The 20,687-nt window shown below is 37.8% G+C and overlaps 1 protein-coding gene and 2 long non-coding RNA genes across 3 annotated transcripts in view; 2 read left to right on the plus strand and 1 right to left on the minus strand.

Moving 5' to 3' along the window:
- Positions 1-20,687, plus strand: part of LOC138136518 (uncharacterized) — a 95,775-nt gene that overhangs the window by 23,371 nt on the left and 51,717 nt on the right. The window lies entirely within an intron of this gene.
- On the plus strand, positions 10,410-14,731 carry LOC138136882 (uncharacterized). Its single transcript, XR_011161472.1, has 2 exons — positions 10,410-13,281; positions 14,404-14,731. It is a non-coding gene; the product is annotated as an uncharacterized lncRNA (long non-coding RNA).
- Positions 11,194-14,410, minus strand: LOC138136883 (uncharacterized). Its single transcript, XR_011161473.1, has 2 exons — positions 13,824-14,410; positions 11,194-13,785 (listed from the first exon to the last, which is right to left on the minus strand). It is a non-coding gene; the product is annotated as an uncharacterized lncRNA (long non-coding RNA).

Genomic DNA, 20,687 nt, shown 5'->3' on the forward strand with positions numbered 1-20,687 from the left:
CCCTATATCTTTTTTATTTTAAGAAAAAAGTATAGCAAACCATATACAGTGAGCGGCAAAAGTATGGAATAAATTCATTAAAAATTAAAGAAAATTTTTTTCGAAAAAATCTTTGGACCGGTCAATTTTAGTTTATAAAAATACATATTTTAATGCAAAATAAAATTCCAAACAGTCATTTGTTTTCGAGTTATGACGTCATCGATAGTTTTTTTAAATGGAAACCCCCAATTTTTTTTCTTGATTCTGATAGCCCTTTTAATTATCTAAATGCCAGTATGAAAATTTTGTTACCTTACATCAGGAAATTTTTGAGAAAAAAAATAATAAATTTGGAAAAATTTTATTTTATAACGAACAAAAACAAGTCAAAAACTGTGTTAGTAAGGGCCGGTTTCACCAACGTGAGTTAAATTTAACTACAGATTAAAATAGACGAAAACATTGTTACAACAATAGGTAACCAAAGTAACGAACCATTTTAACCTACAGTTAACGTTAACTGGCGTTGGTGCAATCCACTCTAAGTATTTAAAATTATGGAATTAAATGTTCGGATTGCCATCCCCCAGCTTGTTAACAATAAGCAAGTTTATGAAGAAATTCCCCCTGTTTTAGTTTTATCCCAGCTCCCAATCAAAATTAAAATTTCTATACGTTGTGTTTCTGTTAAATGAGTCATTTTCGAAAACGTTTTGTAAAACAAATGACACATACGAATGAAATTGACAGTAACATTTGACTGTTTGATTTACCTACTTGATTTTTTGACTTGTTTTTGTTCGTTATAAAATTTATTTTTTCCAAATTTATTATTTTTTTTCTCAAAAATTTCCTTATGTAAGATAACAAAATTTTTATACTGTCATTTATAGAATTAAAGGGGCTATCAGAATCAAGAAAAAAATAGGGGGGTTTCCATTTAAAAAAACTATCGATGACGTCATAACTCGAAAACAAATGACTGCTTGGAATTTTCTTTGATACTAAAACATGTATTTTTATAAACTAAAATTGACCTGTGCAAAGATTTTTTTGAAAAAAATTTTGTTTAATTTTTAATAAATTTATTCCATACTTTTGCCGCTCACTGTATATTTGTAAATCGCTTATGAAACTACAATAGATGACGTCAAATCTTCTCTACGATGACATATGTCAAAGTTAAGACAGTCAATTTTTTTTTTTAATATGTAGTACATTATACATTTCTTAGTCTATTCTTGTAAAGCTTTTTTTTCTACATTTGAATGTGTAAAAAAGTTGACACTTGCAATAGGAAAAAATCGAGAAAAAAAATATGATTTAATTTATTCGAAAGTGTTATTTTCTAAAAAGAGCTAGTTAGCCATGGAGACAATTGAATTTTGACATTAATAGCGCCAATTATTAAAGTACGTACATTTAAATAAATAGCTATTTTATAACCTACATTTAAATAAATAACTATGATATAACATCTGCCTTCGAAACCTAACTTCTTCCTGACTATACCGCTTTGAATGCATACACGATGAAAATATGTAGTTGAATTTTGATAGTGCATGAATGACATGATGAGTCGTGGGAATCGTATTCGAATTATTCGAATATTTGAATAGCTGACTATGTAAAATTCGAATAAGTGTAAATTCTAATATTCGAATAAAGTAAATTCAGGATGGATGGGGTATTTCACGGTCAAATAATTTAGCTTTTGGGCTAAGTAATTCTTAAAATAGTGAGATGCAGGGAACCAACATAACGCGAATTTAGCATAGTAAATTCAGTATGGATTTGGTATTTCGTCCGAGTCTCAGTTTTCTGGCCGAGGCGCACCCGAGGCTTGAAAACAAACAAGGTCAATAATTTTATTTTTTGGCTACGTGGTTGTCTTGTAAATAGTGACATGCAGGGAACCAACATAATGCGAATTTACAAATGTTTGACTAACTAGCTGTTTATAAATAATGTGTCAACTTTTTTTACACATTCTAATGTAGAAAAAAAAAGCTTTACAAGAATAGGCTAAGAAATGTAGTGTACTATTTAAAAAAAAAGTTGACTGTCTTAACTTTGACATAATATGTCATCGTAGAGAAGATTTGACAACATCATCTATTGCAGTTTCACAAGCGATTTACAGATATATACAGGCTGTTTGATGAAAAACGCCTCAACCCATAACTTTTCTATTTATTACCCGATTTCAATGAACAAAAAAATCAAAGATATGGTTTTTCAAGCGCTACAAAACAGCCATAAAATGTTTTTTTTTTTTGGCGTTATCTTCAATAGCTAACGATAGTCAACTTTTTTTTTTAAATGGACACATGTAGTTTTTTAGGCTTGGTCTGGTAAGGTTTTTTTTTTCTGGATCTAATGATGTATTGAAAGTTATCATTTGGTTCATAGCTAACTGAAAAAAAATAAAACATTTTTTTGTGGTTCAGCTTATTATAAAATTTTTAAGAGTGCCGTGAAAAACAATCGGAATACGAAGTACGATAAATGTCATCTAAACGTCAGCTTAGAAGTTTTCATCTGCTTTTTTAAACTTTTTTTTATTAAAGTATAAAATAACATTGTCAGTCATGCAGGATAGCAGTCATTTGACTATTATTTAATGGTCGAGTGTAATAAAAATCGTAATTAGTCAAAAACAAAAAATTAATAGAAAAAATAGTTATTATTATTTTTTATTATTTATCAATGTTTTCCAAGAAAATAATAATAAAACTCTTCAAGATTGCACCTGAAAATTTTCAAACTCACACTTGACATTTGTTGCTATTTGTATTCCAATTGTTTTTCACGGCACACTTGAAAATTTCATAATAAGCTGAACCACAATTAAAAATTGTTTTATTTTTTTTTCAGTCAGCTATGGACCAAACGATAACTTTTAATACATCGTTAGATTCAGAAAAAAAACTTTATCAGAGTGAGTCTAAAAAACTACATGTGTCCATTTAAAAAAAAAAAGTTGACTATCGTAAGCTACTGAAAATAAAGCCAAAAAAAAAATTTTATGGCTGCTTCGTAGCGCATGAAAAACCATATCTTCGGTTTTTTGTTCATTGAAATCGGATAATAAATAAAAAAGTTATGGGTTGAGGCGTTTTTTATCAAACAGCCTGTATATGGTTTGCTATACTTTTTTCTTAAAACAAAAAAGATGTAGGGGCGCGAATACCAATCTGAATCACCCGGTATATATAGTCTATTTACGATGAATGTGTAGCACATCTTTTTCTTTCATTTACGATGTTAAGTTAATTTTAAAATTGCACAAATTAAGTAGATGAAAAATATACTTGACCCATATGTACTGAATTTTATCTACTAGAGTTTGGAAAACTTCAACATTGTAATACTAATTTGAGTTAGGAAAAGTGAAAAATTTCCTACTAAGGGCGGAATAGCTATTTATGTAACCAGTTAGGAAATGCGTTATTTTGTGTAACGAGTGGAATATTTGCGGGACGAGCGCAGCGAGATCCCGCAAAATCACACGAGTTACACAAAATTGCATTTCCAAACGTGTTACATACAAGCTTTTTTCTAATTTTGACAAAAAAAAAGTTTCTTCAAACGTTAAACGAAGTAATGAATTTCATTAATAATTAATTATTATTGTGTTAAAATATCAAGTAGTTAAGTAGGCACGGTTATTTTGCTTAAAAACAAAAAACATGACAGTGTCAACTGGTGAAACAATAAATTTTTCCTAACCAGTTAGGAAAGATTTTACTTTTCGTAACCAGTTACGAAAAGTGTGACGTTTCCAAACGTCAATTAATTTTGAAAAGTGTCACTTTATATGTCAAAATTAGAAAAATAATATTTCAACACTAAAAGTTCAATTTTGGTCGTTTCCTGGGATACGTAACGTAAAAACTGCTATTTAATTGAGACAAAAGCTTAAACCCCTTCACAATTTTTCATTAATAAATTGTTTCTCTATGGTAACGAAAGCAGAACAATTTTGATTTCGCTTTTTAATTTAGAAATAATTAATAGTATATTAAAAATATCCAAATTTTATGTATTTTCCAAACTCCAGTAGAAAAAATCATGTGTGCAATTCGTAGGAAAAGTGTTTTTTCCGTACTCGACGCGTTTTTAATCTGGAGTGCGTCTCGATTAAAAATCCCGCATCTCGTACGGAAAAAAATCACTTTTCCTAACTTATTGCACAAATAGCTATTATCTTTCCGATCACGAGATAAAAATTGTTTGGTAATATGGAAAAACAACAAACCTCTTGGCAAATCGAAACTGCGCCCTAAAAATTATTCCAAATCTCTATCTCAATAGTACAAATTTGGAGATTCGTCATTTTATAAATTCTCATTCTAGAAGAGCTATTATGAAAGACATTTCCGGAAAAAGATGTCGGAATGAAAGAAAAATTAATTTGCATAGACGTCAGTTAAAGTCAAAATCCATTTTTATTGTTTTCGTTTTTCCAAGAGATCGAATTACGAAGATAGGAATATACATGCACTCTAATGATATTTTCTCAAATGCCGATGCCGAATGAAAACTTTTGGCGAACCTTTGCGCAACATAAATTTTAATCTCGTTCCAATTCGCCCGAAAAACTCATTAACGATGCTAGTAAGTAATACAGATCGCGAAATAAAGCAGATTTTTAGGCTGCATAATCTCTGCGAGCACTTCCAGTTACGCCAAATTTAGATGATACTATCCAGGGATGTGCCATGGTATCTGAGAACTAATACAATAACGTACAGTCAAGCTAATTAAACTTTTACTCGTATTTATCATTGATGCGTTGCAGTTTCACAAAATGATCCTAAAAAGTGACGTTGCCAAGACTGGATAAGAATTCTGCCACCTGACCCATTCTCTTAAATATACTGTATTTTATTTGCTCCAATCGCGAGATAAAAATTAATTAATTAATGTGGAAAAACCCCAAAGCTCTTGACAAATTGAAACTGTGCCAAAAATAGTTACACATTTCCATTGCAAAACTACAGATTTTACAAACTTTACCTTTGCCCAAGAGTTATTAAGAAAAACTTCTCCAGAAAGAGATGTTTGAACGGGAGAAAAATTAATTTAGTTCTCCTGAAACTTGAACTTTAATAATTAAACTCTTGTCCCAATTATCAAAACGAACAAAGTCTATTGGAACAAATTAAAAATACGTTCGGGTTTAGCAGCGAGGTTATCAAACAGTCACCTTCACTTGTGACATTATTACACCATTAAAATCGTTATCACTACCAGTTTGTCGCCTTCCTCCAGCATGTTCTTGCTTTATGCGTCGATCGCTCTAATTGCTCCCTATTCGATCGGGTGCAAGCCGAGCAAAAGTGGCGTTTTTGACAACGTGACAGTGCTAATCAAGGGTCTCGACAAGACCACCACCGAAGACTCAATCCTGATCGAATTCGACGACTCTCTGAGCAAGTACCTCAACAACAAACCTTCCGAAATAGTGATCATCCGGAACCAGTTCATTCCCAAACTGGAAACCAACTCTGTAGCGGATTTGACCAAAGTCCAGAACTTGACCCTCGCCGGTAACGGCATCCGAGAGATCCAGCAAGGCACCTTCCAGAACTTACCAAATCTGAAGGTGTTGAATCTGTCGCGCAACTCCATAGAAGAGGTAAGGATCGGGATCTTCACCGATCTTGTGATGCACGATTTGTACTTGGACCACAACAAGATCTCGCGGATCGGCTACAAAGCTTTCAGCAAGCTCCACTTGAAGAGCTTGTTCTTGCGGAACAACAGGATATCGAGGTGGAGCAAGGATTGGTTTGCTGATAGTTCGGTGCTGGTGCTGGACATGGGCTACAACCTGATCGAGGAGTTGCCACCCAACGCGTTTCATTTGATGTCGAAACCTGCCAACAACAGCATGAGCGTCATCTTCACCGGCAACCAGGTGAAGAAGCTCAACAGTCACGTCTTCAGTGGCGTCTCCACCTACGACCGAATCGTCCTCGACGGCAACTCGATGGATCGTCTGGCTCCAGGTGTTTTCGACGGAGTCAGACGCGTCAACGTCTTAAATCTGAACAACAACAGTTTGTCGGAAGTGAACGCCGACGTCCTGGGGACGGTCCAGATCGACGTCCTCATGTTGGAGGACAACAAATTGCGGTGTCTCTCCACGGACATTTTCCGGATGGAAGAACTCGACATTGACGGTAATCCCATCAGCTGTTTCTGCGTGAAAACCTGGCTGGATTGGAGGGACCGTCACAGTAATCCCTCCATTTACCACATTACTAATTTAGAAGAGGAGTGCATCTGATCGATCCGTCGACTGAATTATTTTGCAAATTGTACGCTTATCCACATCTGACGCGAAGATGCAAGCTCGGGAAAGTTGCACAATTTGCATTTGACTCGCCCAATTTGTGACTAATTTGGTCCTTGGTTGGGCTTAAGCGGCGAAGTTTTATGTTCGTTTAAGTGGAGAAATTGCCGGACTAAACTGTATTATAAATTTTCAGCGGCAGTTGTTGGTAACGGGGGGTTGCTGAATCGCATGAAAAATTAAAAACCTCCTCTCTGGGGGACTTTTCCTTCCGTCAGAATCATCGTTACATTGAACATGTTTCGATGGAAATGTGGGATTGGAAGGATTTATTGTCACCAGGATAACGAACATGTAATTGGCGACTTGTCCAGTTTGTCATTTTAAAAATATTTACCAAAATACGAGTCCGACACTGTTTGCAATAAAAAATATAACTTACAGTACGTTTTGTTTTTTTTTCACTACTTTGTTTGAACATGGAATAAATATGTCCTCAGGATCACGACTGGAATCCATCTTCAAAAGTTTCTAGAAACGAGATAGCATGCTAGGATAAAACAAATTGTTTATAAAACGATACCTGGCTAACGGCAAACGTGCTTACTCTCATGCTCTAATTTTGAGAAGGCTCAGTTGAAATTTTCAAACAGTTTTTTTTCCTAGAAGATCTAAAGAAGATAGTAGAAAAAAATATTTCTACATCTGTGGAATAAATTGTTATTTCCTTCCTTGTCATACAAATAACTTGCATATCACATGATGGTGGGAGGGAACGAAGGAGGATGGTTTGAGATGACAAAGGGAGTGAGACAAGGCTGTACGCTTAGCCCTCTGCTATTTACGATATGTAGATGAAATGTTAAAAAAAAGCCAGGGGGGGGGCTAGTGTGGTAGATAGGGAGAAATTTAGAAGTCTGACGTTTGTGGATGACTTGATAATAGTGACAAAGAGTGAAAGAGAAGTGAAAGAAATGATGGGGAAGAAAAAGCTAGATGTGAATGTTGAGAAGACCAAAATGATGGCGTTCAGTAAGAGGAAGAGTGAAGAGAATGAGTGGAACTAGGAAGAAAGGAAAATAGAACAAGTAAACGAGTTCAAATACTTGGTTTACAAATTCAATGAAAGAACCACGGATAAGGCACAATCAGAGAGATAGTGAGGAAAGCAAATAAGGTAGTGGGATGTGTCTGGGGAATAGGCTAGAGAAAGTAGAGAGATGATTTCAAAAGGAGAATGATAATGTTTGAGAGCATGATAGAGAGTATATTTATGTATGGAGCAGAGATCTGAGGATGGAAGGAACAAGAAGAGATAAACAAAGCACAAGGAAAATATTTGAGAGGGAAGTTAGGACTGAACAGAGGAACACCAGGCTACATAGTGAGGGAAGAGTGGAAGAGGAGCAAGCTGAGAGTGAAAGCAGGAAAGAAACAGCAAAGTTTGAAGGCAAAATGGATGAAAGGGTAGAGTGCAGGATACTGCCGGAATGCTGGAGAGAAAAGAAAAAGAATAAAGAGAAGAAAGATAGAGAGAAGTACTACCAGAGGAACGGATATGCCAGTGAAGAAGTGGAAAGATTGAGAGCAAAAGGAAAATGGATGAATGTAGAGCTGAGTGAAAGGGACAAATACACAGACAAGCAAGAAAGAAGGGAAAGAATCAAAGAATCCAGATACAACAGGAAATATGAGAGGTGTATGACAGAAAATTCCGAAGCACCTGGGGGGAGAGAGTGCAAAAGTAAGAAAATTGTGGGGAGATTTAGATGTGGGAACGAGGAGAGAGAAAACAGGTATTGGATGGAAGGAGAGGAAAGAAGGTGCAGAATGTGCTATGAGGAGAGCGACAATTGAGCAGATGTGGAATGGATGTAACGAAATGAGAGAGAGAGAAAGAAAGAAACGGGGAGAAATACAGAATGAAGACGGAAGGGAGATAAGAAAGAGATATGGAAGAGAAGGGAAAGAATAGGATTTGTGTCGGCTTCACCTAATTATTCTCCTGTTGTAGCAAGGCAAAAGCATGATGTTCAACTTCTTTACCTGTATTTCTCTTTGATTTTTTATTTTTCCAATTAAAAAATTTCTCGCAAAACTGTAAATAATGTTATGTATAAATGAACAATAAATAAATTTGAATAAATAAATAATAAGCGTGGGCTTTCGTATCCATAGTCTCGAAGTCTGAGTGAAAGGATGTGGTGAAGATATTCAATGATATTTTGGAAATTTATTATTTCGTCCATCATGAGTGAACTCTTAGATCCACTTTACTAATATTAAATAGATCGTTGTCTGTAAGAACCGTAACGATCACATGTTTTACTAGCCACATATGGTGTTCCCCAAGGCTGTACTTCTGGACCACTATAGTTCAATGATGTAACACAAATTACTAAAAATACCCTGACAATATAAAATTAAAATATTGTTTGATTCTACAAAATGACTACAATACACTAGTACATACAACTATAGCCAAGAGAAATTATGTATTTCAAATGAAAGTGTTGTGTTATGTCATTTTCTCGCTGCCATAAAACGTTTTTATTTTAGTGCGACTTGGTATAATAATGAGTACTTGTTTGCAATGACCTTATTTAGTTAAATACATTGGTGTAGATCTCTATATTTCTGGCCTAAAACATTAGTCATCAGAGTTATGGAATAAGAACCAGCGTCTCTGCTTTTGCTTCCGATCTCCAATCACCTTTGAAAATATTTCAAAGGAACTTTTTAAAGAACTTACATTTCAAATACTTTCATGTTTATCCAAGACCTGCACTTTGATATACGAAACTTACAAGTAAAAGGCAGATAGCTGTAATTTCTCACATTATAAGTCTTTGAAAATGTTCCACGGATGCCCCTTTTGCGCCAGATCGAATTCCATTAGCTGTTAATTATTTTTCTAATTTAATTAGTTGTGAGGAATTGAGCTTCGAGGTAAGATCAAAAAGACCGGTATATAATTTTTTCAAAGATGGAAAAAGAAGAAATCTTTTTACTGGCTGCATCATTAATTTGCACGAACTTATTGCCGTCTATAATTGCACAATTTTTTTCGACGAGAGCACAATAAATTTCGAAAAGAAATTATCACGGTCTGGTTGTACCTGTGACAAAAGGAAATGATGACATATTTTCATGATTTTATTGTGGACGTTAAAATCAAAAGACTCGTATTACACAAGGCTATCAACTCTATTAAATTTCTGAGTAACATAACCGGCGTATTTTTTGCACCTTGCTGCTAAATTTACAAGGATTACGCTTTTGTCGTGTTAACAAGCGAAACTCTTCGCAAACCCGTAAAGAAACTTAACGATTCATAATAAAAGCTCTGCCAACAATCACACTTGTAAACAATGGCGCGAAGGCGCACAGGAAAATTTTCATTTCTATTTTTGCCCAGCCACAGTAACGAGCAAGTGGCCATTACGTAAGTGATTCGATAATGTGAGCGATGGAGCAGATAATTCGACAGTGCAAGCTCCTCTCGATTCGAATAATTCAGAATGCAAGCCGTAGAAATGGCAAAGTGAAATGTCAACGACGTCAGTGAAGCACGCCTAGTCGATACTGACGCTAATTCGATTACTTGTTTATTAGGTCTTGAAAGCGAGAAAAATTTCTGACAGGCTTAATTTGCTGGAGGCATATCCAACGGACAGGACGCAACAGTGTTTCAGTACCGGTCTTTATTAATATTTAATGTCATTTTGATTAAGCTCGCTCTGTACAGTGCGAAACCGCTCAGGCCTGTTTTGCGAACTCGTCCAACAAAAGCTCTCGTTACGGACACGGACAGCTTCTTACCTCAAAAATATTCCGGTTGATGAAAATAGCAAGATCTGGATGATTCAAAAAAAAGTGTCACAGCTCGGAGGAAATAACAATTAGACATGTGCTTTACGGACTTTAGACCTGGATGAGCTTTACATTTCTCATGAACGTCATTTTCATCTAGTCCTGACAGTTTGGGCAAAAGCCGTTAGTTAGTGCCACGCCACACGGGCACCGTAGCACCCACGTACGCCGGTTTTTTCCTGTCACCTTCATTTTGTAGTTTTCCCTGTCACATAGACATAAAACTTCATCCGTTTGGGAGTCATCTCCAAAATGTAGAGAGCTCATTTTAAATCAACTTTCAACTCCGGGAGTCCGGCAGGAGCGCTCCTCGTACAGACAATAAATATTGAACTTTGCCCATATAATGCATCCGTTATCGTAAAAGCAAACCCGACATGAATGAGGATACGCCCGACGTTTCAATTCGCTTTGTCCTTCGAACGATGCAGCCGGACTGCACCGATAGTGACGTTTTTGCTCGATATTGACAATCAAATTCCACCATCCGGAACTTGGCCGAACTATCTCGATTAATTACCGGCTCCACGATTGTTGGTGGTGGTGGTTTCAGGACAAACAGCTCGAATTGGATTAGCACGTCCTTGTTTTGAACTTACTCCTTTGTCGGAGCAGTCGTGGTTTCATTTTGAGAAGAAGCCTAATCAACAAGTAGTTCCAGTGAACGAGTCTAAATAGTGATCATTTCCTGCCGTTGCACATTAATATTAGCGCCATCCTGTCGACACACATGTCGAGGTGTCCAATATTTTTTTTATTGCGGCTCAAGAATGCGCCGTGGTATTTATCGAGTGCCAACTCGATGATTTGTCTCCAATAGCGCGTCCCAATGTAAGGCATTTTTTTGGAATTGGTTGGCGCCGTGCTTCTTGGAGTTCAAAGTCGAGAGCCAATACGAGCCAGATGCCTGACCCACCCGCTTCACCCCGTACCTCGCCTTTTTGTGTGTAGTTTTGTTTATGTTAACGCACCCCGTCGAGGGTGTAAAGGAGTCTAGCTTCAGTCTTTGTGTTATATGTCGATAAGAAAGCACGTCTCATTTATGCTGTATTTGTTTTCATCTTTTGATGGCATTATAATAAATATTACAACTGATATTTTAAATGAGTCTTACAAATCAGAAGTGGGATTACCCCTGACAAAATTCACGTAATGTTTGTGTAAAGTGAAAATGTTAAAAGTGTTGTGTCGAAAATGTGGTCGACATAATGTAGGTGTCGGACAATCGAGTGCTGTTATCAAGGTGGTAGTTGTCGTTGATGATAAAACGACGTACGACTGGATTATCGGTCGTGATTTAAAAAAAAAAATTACGAAGAACTTGGCATTCGGTGATAAATGTTGGTTACGACGATGGAGTCGAGGGTGAGGCCTTGTTGACGGGGTTCGAAGGTTGAGTTTCGCACGCTATGGCCACCATAGAGAAGACGGACGCTACAGGAATAGAGATGGGGTTGAATACTCGAGAACTCATCGCTTGCAGCCCGTGAGCCCGCATCGATACTGAGAAAGGAAACTTTACCGAGTCCCATTCTTCGTGCGAAAAGAAAGACTGGCGAGTGGCGACCAGCGAACATGTGTGGACGACACACGACGGACCGTCGATGGTTCTATGTTGTAACCGTCAAGGACAGGCGTCCGCTTCCTTTGATGGATGAACAACTCGATCGTCTAGGTACTCTAGGTGGTAATAGGGCGGGTCGTGAGTATAAGTATGTTACAGCCCTTGAGATGTTTCGAGTTTTTATCAGGTGCCGATAGACGAGAACCGTATTTGTTACATCTGGTTCTCATTATGAATTTTTACGTTTTCGAACATTTGATGAACAATGTACTCGGACCATTGAGGGGTACAGTAGTATTCCCGTATGTGGATGATATGATCATTCCGTTGACGACTGTCAAGTACTCAAGTAGGGTTTGCAACGGTTACGATCAGTTTTAGGGGTATTACGTCAGCATAATTTTCCGTCAAAATTAAGTAAATGAAAGTAAACGAAAATCGGAACGGTCTTTCGAACCGAGAACTGTTGTTAAACAGGTGTGACAATTTGTGGAACTGTCCGGTTATTTTTGAAAATTTGTACGAAATTATAGAAGTAGGTATAGTATTGAAACTGCTAACGAGAGTTTAAAGATTTTCAATGACATCGGGAGGTTGAATGAGAATCCGTGTTCGAAAAAAAAAAAAAGGAAAACACAAGTAATGTCGACATGTTTGTGTTTACTCAGAGTTGTGGCTTACATTAGTAAATAAATCACAGTTGTCAAACGGCAGTAGGTATCATTCGTATGAAATAGAAACTGCGACTGTCGTTAGTGCTCTGCAGCATTTTCGAATATATTTGTTGGGTTTGCAATTTGCCGTGGTAACTTGCTGCGGCGCCCTGAGAACAACATTTTCTAAAGAGGATTTATTACCGCGAGTTGATAGAGGGTGGCTTCAAGCACAGGAGTTCATTTCAAAATTAAGTAGGTATAGACCAGGGTCACGCATGGCCAGGTAGACGCGCTCAGTCGTTACCCTGTCACTGTTGAGATCAACAAGGATGTCGACTCGATAGCAAAATAGAAGTTAACTACGGTTTGTAAAATTTTAGAGTCTGATGTTAGCAGTTGAGCAACAAAGCAGTTTTTTGAAAATGCGTGTCGAGAGGCAATAAAGTTGTCAGAGATTGCCGGTAGAAAGACCAGTATGGGGCGACCCGACGTCAAATAGTTAGATTGTGTAATGATCGGGCAGTGTGAACGCCATAATAAGATTGTTGTTACGATGTTAGCCACGACGACTGTCAGCTGAGAGCAAGCTTTAGGGCTCTCGTGGAAGAGTTACAGTGTGCGCTGAGGCTGAAGACAGCATTCGATAAAGGTACTAATTACTCCTGTTCTAGCATTCTGGATATCAGGAAGGGCCGAACGCGGAAGGAGCTAAGAAGGTACGAGTACGGCAGAAAGAGACGAGAGGCTCACAATTACCAAGTGGACCGTCTTGTGTTGATGTTGGTTACGAGCAAGGTAGCCACAGGGTCGAGTACGAAGTTAAAGATCTGCGAGAGAAAGGGCTCAATCAAAACACGGTTGTCGCCGCCGATAAAACAAAAGGTTGGGACAACTCTGCAAATGTAAGTCGATACACTTAGTAGATCGCTCGTCGATATCGTTAGTGTAGGTCATCAGACGCTGATACTAAGTTAGTTGAGTTGATGCGTATGACGAATTAAGGTTGATCATAAGACGTCAAAACAATGAAGGTAGCACCCGAGACCAAGTCGGCCGTCCAACAGAATGAGAAGACTGAATGAAGAATGGGCCGACGCGGTCTTGGTGTTATCCTCAGTGGAGACGTATGACGTAGAGTAGGGCCGAGTTGCCCGGGGCCGACACTGCCCGTAGAAAGTGAGGGGCCGAGTTGCCCGGGGCCGACACTGCCCGTAGAAAGTGGGGGGCCGAGTTGCCCGGGGCCGACACTGCCCGTAGAAAGTGGGGGGCCGAGTTGCCCGGGGCCAACACTGCCCGTAGAAAGTGGGGGGCCGAGTTGCCCGGGGCCGACACTGCCCGTAGAAAGTGTTTATTATTAAAACTGTTGTATGAAGCTATGTGTTGAGTAAAAGTAAAATGAGTTGGACCTAAGCCGTCAGAAATGTTAAGGTATGAGGTGTTGGACCTGAGCTGTCCAAAATGTCAAAAGTATGCGTTGGACCTTAGCTGTCTTAAATGTCAAAGTATGAGTTGGACCTAAGCCGTCCGAAATGTTAAGATGTGAGGTGTTAGACCTAAGCTGTCAGAAATGTTAAAGTATAAATTGGACCTAAACCGTCCTAAATGTCGAAGTATGAGTTGGACCCAAGCTGTCCGAAGTGTTGAAGTATGATGAGTTAGACCTAAGCTGTCCGAAATGTTAAGATATGAGGTGTTAGACCTAAGCTGTCAGAAATGTTAAAGTATAAGTTGGACCTAAACTGTCCTAAATGTCGAAGTATGAGTTGGACCCAAGCTGTCCTAAATGTTGAAGTGTGAGTTGGATCTAAGCCGTCCGAAATGTCAAGGTATAATGAGTTAGACCTGAGGTGTACGAAATATCAAAGTATGAGGTGGACCTAAGTGTCCAAAATGTAGTACAAGTTTGGTTGTTACACAAAAAAGATGACTAGTCACCGATAACGTGATTGGCTATCTACGAGAGTTCTTCAATTCGGAGTGACCTCTCCTCGGTGTGGCCCAAACTAATGTTTGCTTGGTTCCAGATAAATGAAGTAACTTCATTCGTCGGTGCGGTCTGAGGACATCCCGCCATCAGGATGGTCGTATGTAAGGCATTTTTTTGGAATTGGTTGGCGCCGTGCTTCTTGGAGTTCAAAGTCGAGAGCCAATACGAGCCAGATGCCTGACCCACCCGCTTCACCCCGTACCTCGCCTTTTTGTGTGTAGTTTTGTTTATGTTAACGCACCCCGTCGAGGGTGTAAAGGAGTCTAGCTTCAGTCTTTGTGTTATATGTCGATAAGAAAGCACGTCTCATTTATGCTGTATTTGTTTTCATCTTTTGATGGCATTATAATAAATATTACAACTGATATTTTAAATGAGTCTTACACCAATTTGTCCGACTTCCTGGAAAGCCCCAAGCCACGTAGAATTATTTTTTCCGTCGATTAGCATATCGCGTCGACCGTGTTGAGCGTTTCAATTAAAATCTACCAGTATTATTATTACGACATTTCCGGCTCCATTAACCTTAGAGTCTTCAGCAAAACGACCAATTTGTGTTGTTATTATTATGATTTTCTTATCCCGACAATAATTTTTGTTTGACGATTTGTAAACACGACAGCATTCATATGGGCGGCACTGTTACGTGTCTGAATTTTAAACAAAAATTTTAAACTGATATACATTTTTGTGCACACGCTCTCGCCACTAGACGTCTTGAATACAAATTCTCCACGTCCTGGGAAAGTCGCTTGTCACCGAAAACACGAAATATACAGATTTTCATAAAAATCCCAGCACGCAGAAACTGTCGACAAGTCATATTCGCTCGTGCAAATATTTTTCAGATAAATAATCTCGTTTGTTCTTTGTGTGGTTGGTAATTTGGAATTTTTCTTTATAAAATAAACATATAGGACTTTTCTATTTCTATTTCTTAAAAATTCAAGCAAAAAGCGATGAGAATGAATGAATGAACAATTGGAGGCGTTTTTCCTGCAGCCACCCATCCAAATATTAACAGCTTCCGTCGTTGCTTAGCTTCATTAATATGTCCCAGTAGTTGCACCTCTGTTATTATTATTTGCCTGTCCACTTTCACAAGACGAAATAAGCAAACTTAATCTTCGTTCTGAAATTACTAAACATTGTTGTCCCAGTTGTGTGATTAATATTCATTTTTTGTTTTAGGTGAGTCGAGAAAGACGTGAACTGTTCAGGTAACTAGAACTATAATTTCCTCAGCAGATTCATTTTGATAGGCTTCAACTGCACCATATCAGGTCTTTCTAAATTAAGTTAAGTTAATTAGTTGTTTTGTTTGGATTCACCCGAAGGACCGGAACCGGACTTTAGAATTTCATCTTACCGCCCCTCCACCATTATCATGATCGTTATTTGAATTTTTTTCAAATCAAATCACCTCCAAACGGTCGATAAACATCCACTTGTGCATGTATCTGGTGCAGAGTGATGTATGCACGAGCGCTCCACTTTACGAAAAAGACAAAGAGAATGGGAAAACGCAATCGCGATCGGTCATCTTTGAGGAATAAATTTTTGTTTCACTATCTCCTGGCCATCGGAGCGCGAAAAAGAGTTTTTTCCTTCACTTTCGTATAACAATTCCCGGAATCCGGCGCGAAGGATTGACATGTGACCCACTTCCGGGTTCGAATTAAGCGCAGTCGCCGAACATGTAATTTTATTACGGGTTACGTCAACGACGTGGTAGAAAAATGCTCTTTTGACCTAACACGTCCTTCCGATTTTAATAAGTGAAAGTTCGATGATATAAACACAGTCGAGTTTGGTTGGTACGGTCGCTGAACAATATGTGCCGAAAGGTCAAGACCAATTCGCGTCGCCGGCTCTTGGGGTCGGAGATGTTGTGCAAGGTTTAATAAATGTGGAGATGTCGTCGTCGTGGCGACTTTCTACAATGGATGGAGAGACGTTTCAGAAAACGGTTCCTCGTCGTGTTCACCGGACCGACCACAACGAAGGGGTTATTATTGTCATTAATCGGGATTAGGATCGAGATAAACTGGACGAAAGAGATGGCTTGGGAGCGCCCACATGACAGGACGGATAAAGAGATTACAGTAATTAGATTCGCTGATAAATTATAATATGTGTGTTTCATGTGCGACGAGGACGCTAATTCATGGCACTGTTCGTTCGTGCAAATACTAAACAACGATTAGGCGGATTAGGGTGCAGTTCCAGTCGTTTTAAGTGTACCTAAAGCGGTTGCAACTGACGATGGATCAACCGGGAGATTGCTCTTGAGCTTTATGGAGTGGATGAATGGAGAACATTTATTTCTTCGTTTGTAAGAGTTCCTACTTACATTTATTCACTTTTCTTGGTACTTTCTTTGCATTCAATGCTTACAACACTATTTACTTACTATTCCGTCCATCTAAATCTTTACAGGAATCTGGTGACATTTTTACTTCTTCTACACCACACCTCTGTCTTCTTCCAAAACCTAAATGACTTAGGGGGTCATTCACGATAAGACATTACAAATTCAAAACCATGACAACTGTAATTGTTGAAGCATTGTATCGTGAATGACCCCCTTAGAATATGGTTTGTTTATATGTACGGAAATCGTCAGGGTTACGTCTTGGGCTTCGTACTTTTGCACTAGAATACATTTTTATAATACAGCTTTTCCTACATTCTTCACCGCACAGATCTTTCTTTAAAGTGATGGACCACATAGCATCCAAAACTTCTTTCATTTGATTTCCAAGATATTTTGACTTCCTTTCTGCATTCTTAGCATTCTTTTTTCTTCCAAGCGAGACGCTTGATCCGAATTCCAAGATATCCTACCATTGCAGACCGTTTGTCATACGTTCTTCACTGCACAGATCTTTCTTTAAAAAGATATATCATATTTATAGCATCCAAAACTTCTTTTATTTGATTTCTAAGATATTTTGACTTCCTTTCTGAACTTTCAGCATTCTCTTTTCTTTCAAGCGAGACGGTTCATACGAATCCCAAGATATCCTACCACTATAGACAGTTTTTCCTACATTCTTCACTGCACAGATCTTTCTTTAATGGGATGTACCACATTTATAGCATCCAAAACTTCTTCTTTTATTTCATTTCCAAGATATTTTGACTTCCTTTCTGAACTCTTAGCCTTTTCTTTTCTTCCAAGCGAGACGTTTGATACGAATCCCAAGATATCCTACCACTGCAGACCATTTGTCACACATTCTTCACTCCACAGATCTTTCTTTAAAGTGATGTACCACATATCTAGCACCCAAAACTTCTTTCGCTTGATTTCCAAGATATTTTGACTTCCTCTCTGAACTCTTAGCATTCTCTTTTCTTCCAAGCGAGACGCTTGATCCGAATTCCAAGATATCCTACCACTACAAAGAGTTTTTCCTACATTCTTCACTGCACAGATCTTTCTTTAAAAAGATATACCACATCTGTAGCATCCAAAACTTCTTTTAATTGATTTCCAAGATATTTTGACTTCCTTTCTGAACTCTTAGCCTTTTCTTCCAAGCGAGACGCTTGATGCGAATCCCAAGATATCCTACCACTATAGGCAGTTTTTCCTACATTCTTCACTGCACAGATCTTTCTTTAATGAGATGTACCACATTTATAGCATCCAAAACTTCTTCTTTTATTTCATTTCCAAGATATTTTGATTTCCTTTTTGAACTCTTGGCATTTTCTTTTCTTCCATGCGAGACGTTTGATACGAATCCCAAGATATCCTACCACTATAGGCAGTTTTTCCTACATTCTTCACTGCACAGATCTTTCTTTAATGGGATGTACCACATTTATAGCATCCGAAACTTCTTTTATTTGATTTCCAAAATATTTTGACTTCCTTTCTGAACTCAGCAATCTCTTTTCTTCCAAGCGAGACGGTTGATACGAATCCCAAGATATCCTAGCACCGTTTGTCATACATTCTTCACTGCACAGATCTTTCTTTAAAAAGATATACCACATCTATAGCATCCAAAACTTCTTTTATTTGATTTCCAAGATATTTCGACTTCCTTTCTGAACTCTTAGCATTCTCTTTTCTTCCAAGCGAGACGCTTGATACGAATCCCAAGATATCTTACCACTACAGACCGTTTTTCCTACATTCTTCACTGCGCAGATCTTTCTTTAAAGGGATGTACCACATTTATAGCATCCAAAACTTCTTTTATTTCATTTCCAAGATATTTTGACTTCCTTTCTGAACTCTTAGGGTTTTTTTTTCTTCCAAGCGAGACGTTTGATACGAATCCCAAGATATCCTACCACTATAGACAGTTTTTCCTACATTCTTCACTGCACAGATCTTTCTTTAATGGGATGTACCACATTTATAGCATCCAAAACTTCTTCTTTTATTTCATTTCCAAGATATTTTGACTTCCTTTCTGAACTCTTAGCCTTTTCTTTTCTTCCAAGCGAGACGTTTGATACGAATCCCAAGATATCCTACCACTGCAGACCATTTGTCATACATTCTTCACTCCACAGATCTTTCTTTAAAGTGATGTACCACATATATAGCATCCAAAACTTCCTTCGTTTGATTTCCCAGATATTTTGACTTCCTTTCTGAACTCTTAGCATTCTCTTTTCTTCCAAGCGAGACGCTTGATCCGAATTCCAAGATATCCTACCACTACAGAGAGTTTTTCCTACATTCTTCACTGCACAGATCTTTCTTTAAAAAGATATACCACATCTATAGCATCCAAAACTTCTTTTAATTGATTTCCAAGATATTTTGACTTCCTTTCTGAACTCTTAGCCTTTTCTTTTCTTCCAAGCGAGACGCTTGATGCGAATCCCAAGATATCCTACCACTATAGGCAGTTTTTCCTACATTCTTCACTGCACAGATCTTTCTTTAATGAGATGTACCACGTTCATAGCATCCAAAACTTCTTCTTTTATTTCATTTCCAAGATATTTTGAGTTCCTTTTTGAACTCTTGGCATTTTCTTTTCTTCCATGCGAGACGTTTGATACGAATCCCAAGATATCCTACCACTATTTACAGTTTTTCCAACATTCTTCACTGCGCATTTTTTTCTTTAAAGTGATGTACCACATATATAGCATCCAAAACTTCTTTCGTTTGATTTCCAAGATATTTTGACTTCCTTTCTGAACTCTTAGCATTCTCTTTTCTTCCAAGCGAGACGCTTGATCCGAATTCCAAGATATCCTACCACTACAGAGAGTTTTTCCTACATTCTTCACTGCACAGATCTTTCTTTAAAAAGATATACCACATCTGTAGCATCCAAAACTTCTTTTAATTGATTTCCAAGATATTTTGACTTCCTTTCTGAACTCTTATCCTTTTCTTTTCTTCCAAGCGAGACGCTTGATGCGAATCCCAAGATATCTTACCACTACAGACAGTTTTTCCTACATTCTTCACTGCGCAGATCTTTCTTTAAAAAGATATACCACATCTATAGCATCCAAAACTTCTTTTATTTGATTTCCAAGATATTTTGACTTCCTTTCTGAACTCTTAGCATTCTCTTTTCTTCCAAGCGAGACGCTTGATACGAATCCCAAGATATCTTACCACTACAGACAGTTTTTCCTACATTCTTCACTGCGCAGATCTTTCTTTAAAGGGATGTACCCCATTTATAGCATCCAAAACTTCTTTTATTTGATTTCCAAGATATTTTGACTTCCTTTTTGAACTTTTAACATTCTCTTTTTTTCCAAGCGAGACGTTTGATATAGATCCCAAGATGTTCTACCACTACAAACGTTTCTGCATATTTTCTTGTCTTTTTCCACGCACTAGAAAATGTACAGACTCTCTCTATTTATTCTCCATCAATGTATTTTTTTCTTTGGTCCCTTTCTGCTTTCAGTTTTTATTCTTTTTCTTCTTTCTGTCGCACCTTCAAGCCACATTTTGATAACTTTTTGCAATAGTTGCACCCAACGGTTCCTATAATTCTTTAATTTTTTCTTGACTTTTTTTTCTCTGATACGATCGGAACACACGTTTGTACAGTTAAGTTGTTGTGCGTCGTCGGCATTGTTATTTACATAACACAAAGAGTACCCGCAGCGTTATTATACAGCGTTAAAGGATAACAGTAAACCACATTTAAACCGTAAAGTCATCTAAATTGATAGTGGCTGGTAATTTAACGCGACCGGTGCGTAAAGCTCAGCTGCAAGAGCCGAACCAGAGAGAAGCAGAGGTCGCTGTCTTCTTATTGTTCTTAATCGAATGTCTTCGCGGTGACCCGAATTGTGGTGTGGAACTAGAGAGTGGCA

Source organism: Tenebrio molitor, chromosome 8 (genome assembly GCF_963966145.1).
Source record: "Tenebrio molitor chromosome 8, icTenMoli1.1, whole genome shotgun sequence".
In the NCBI taxonomy this organism is placed as follows: Eukaryota; Metazoa; Arthropoda; class Insecta; order Coleoptera; family Tenebrionidae; genus Tenebrio; species Tenebrio molitor.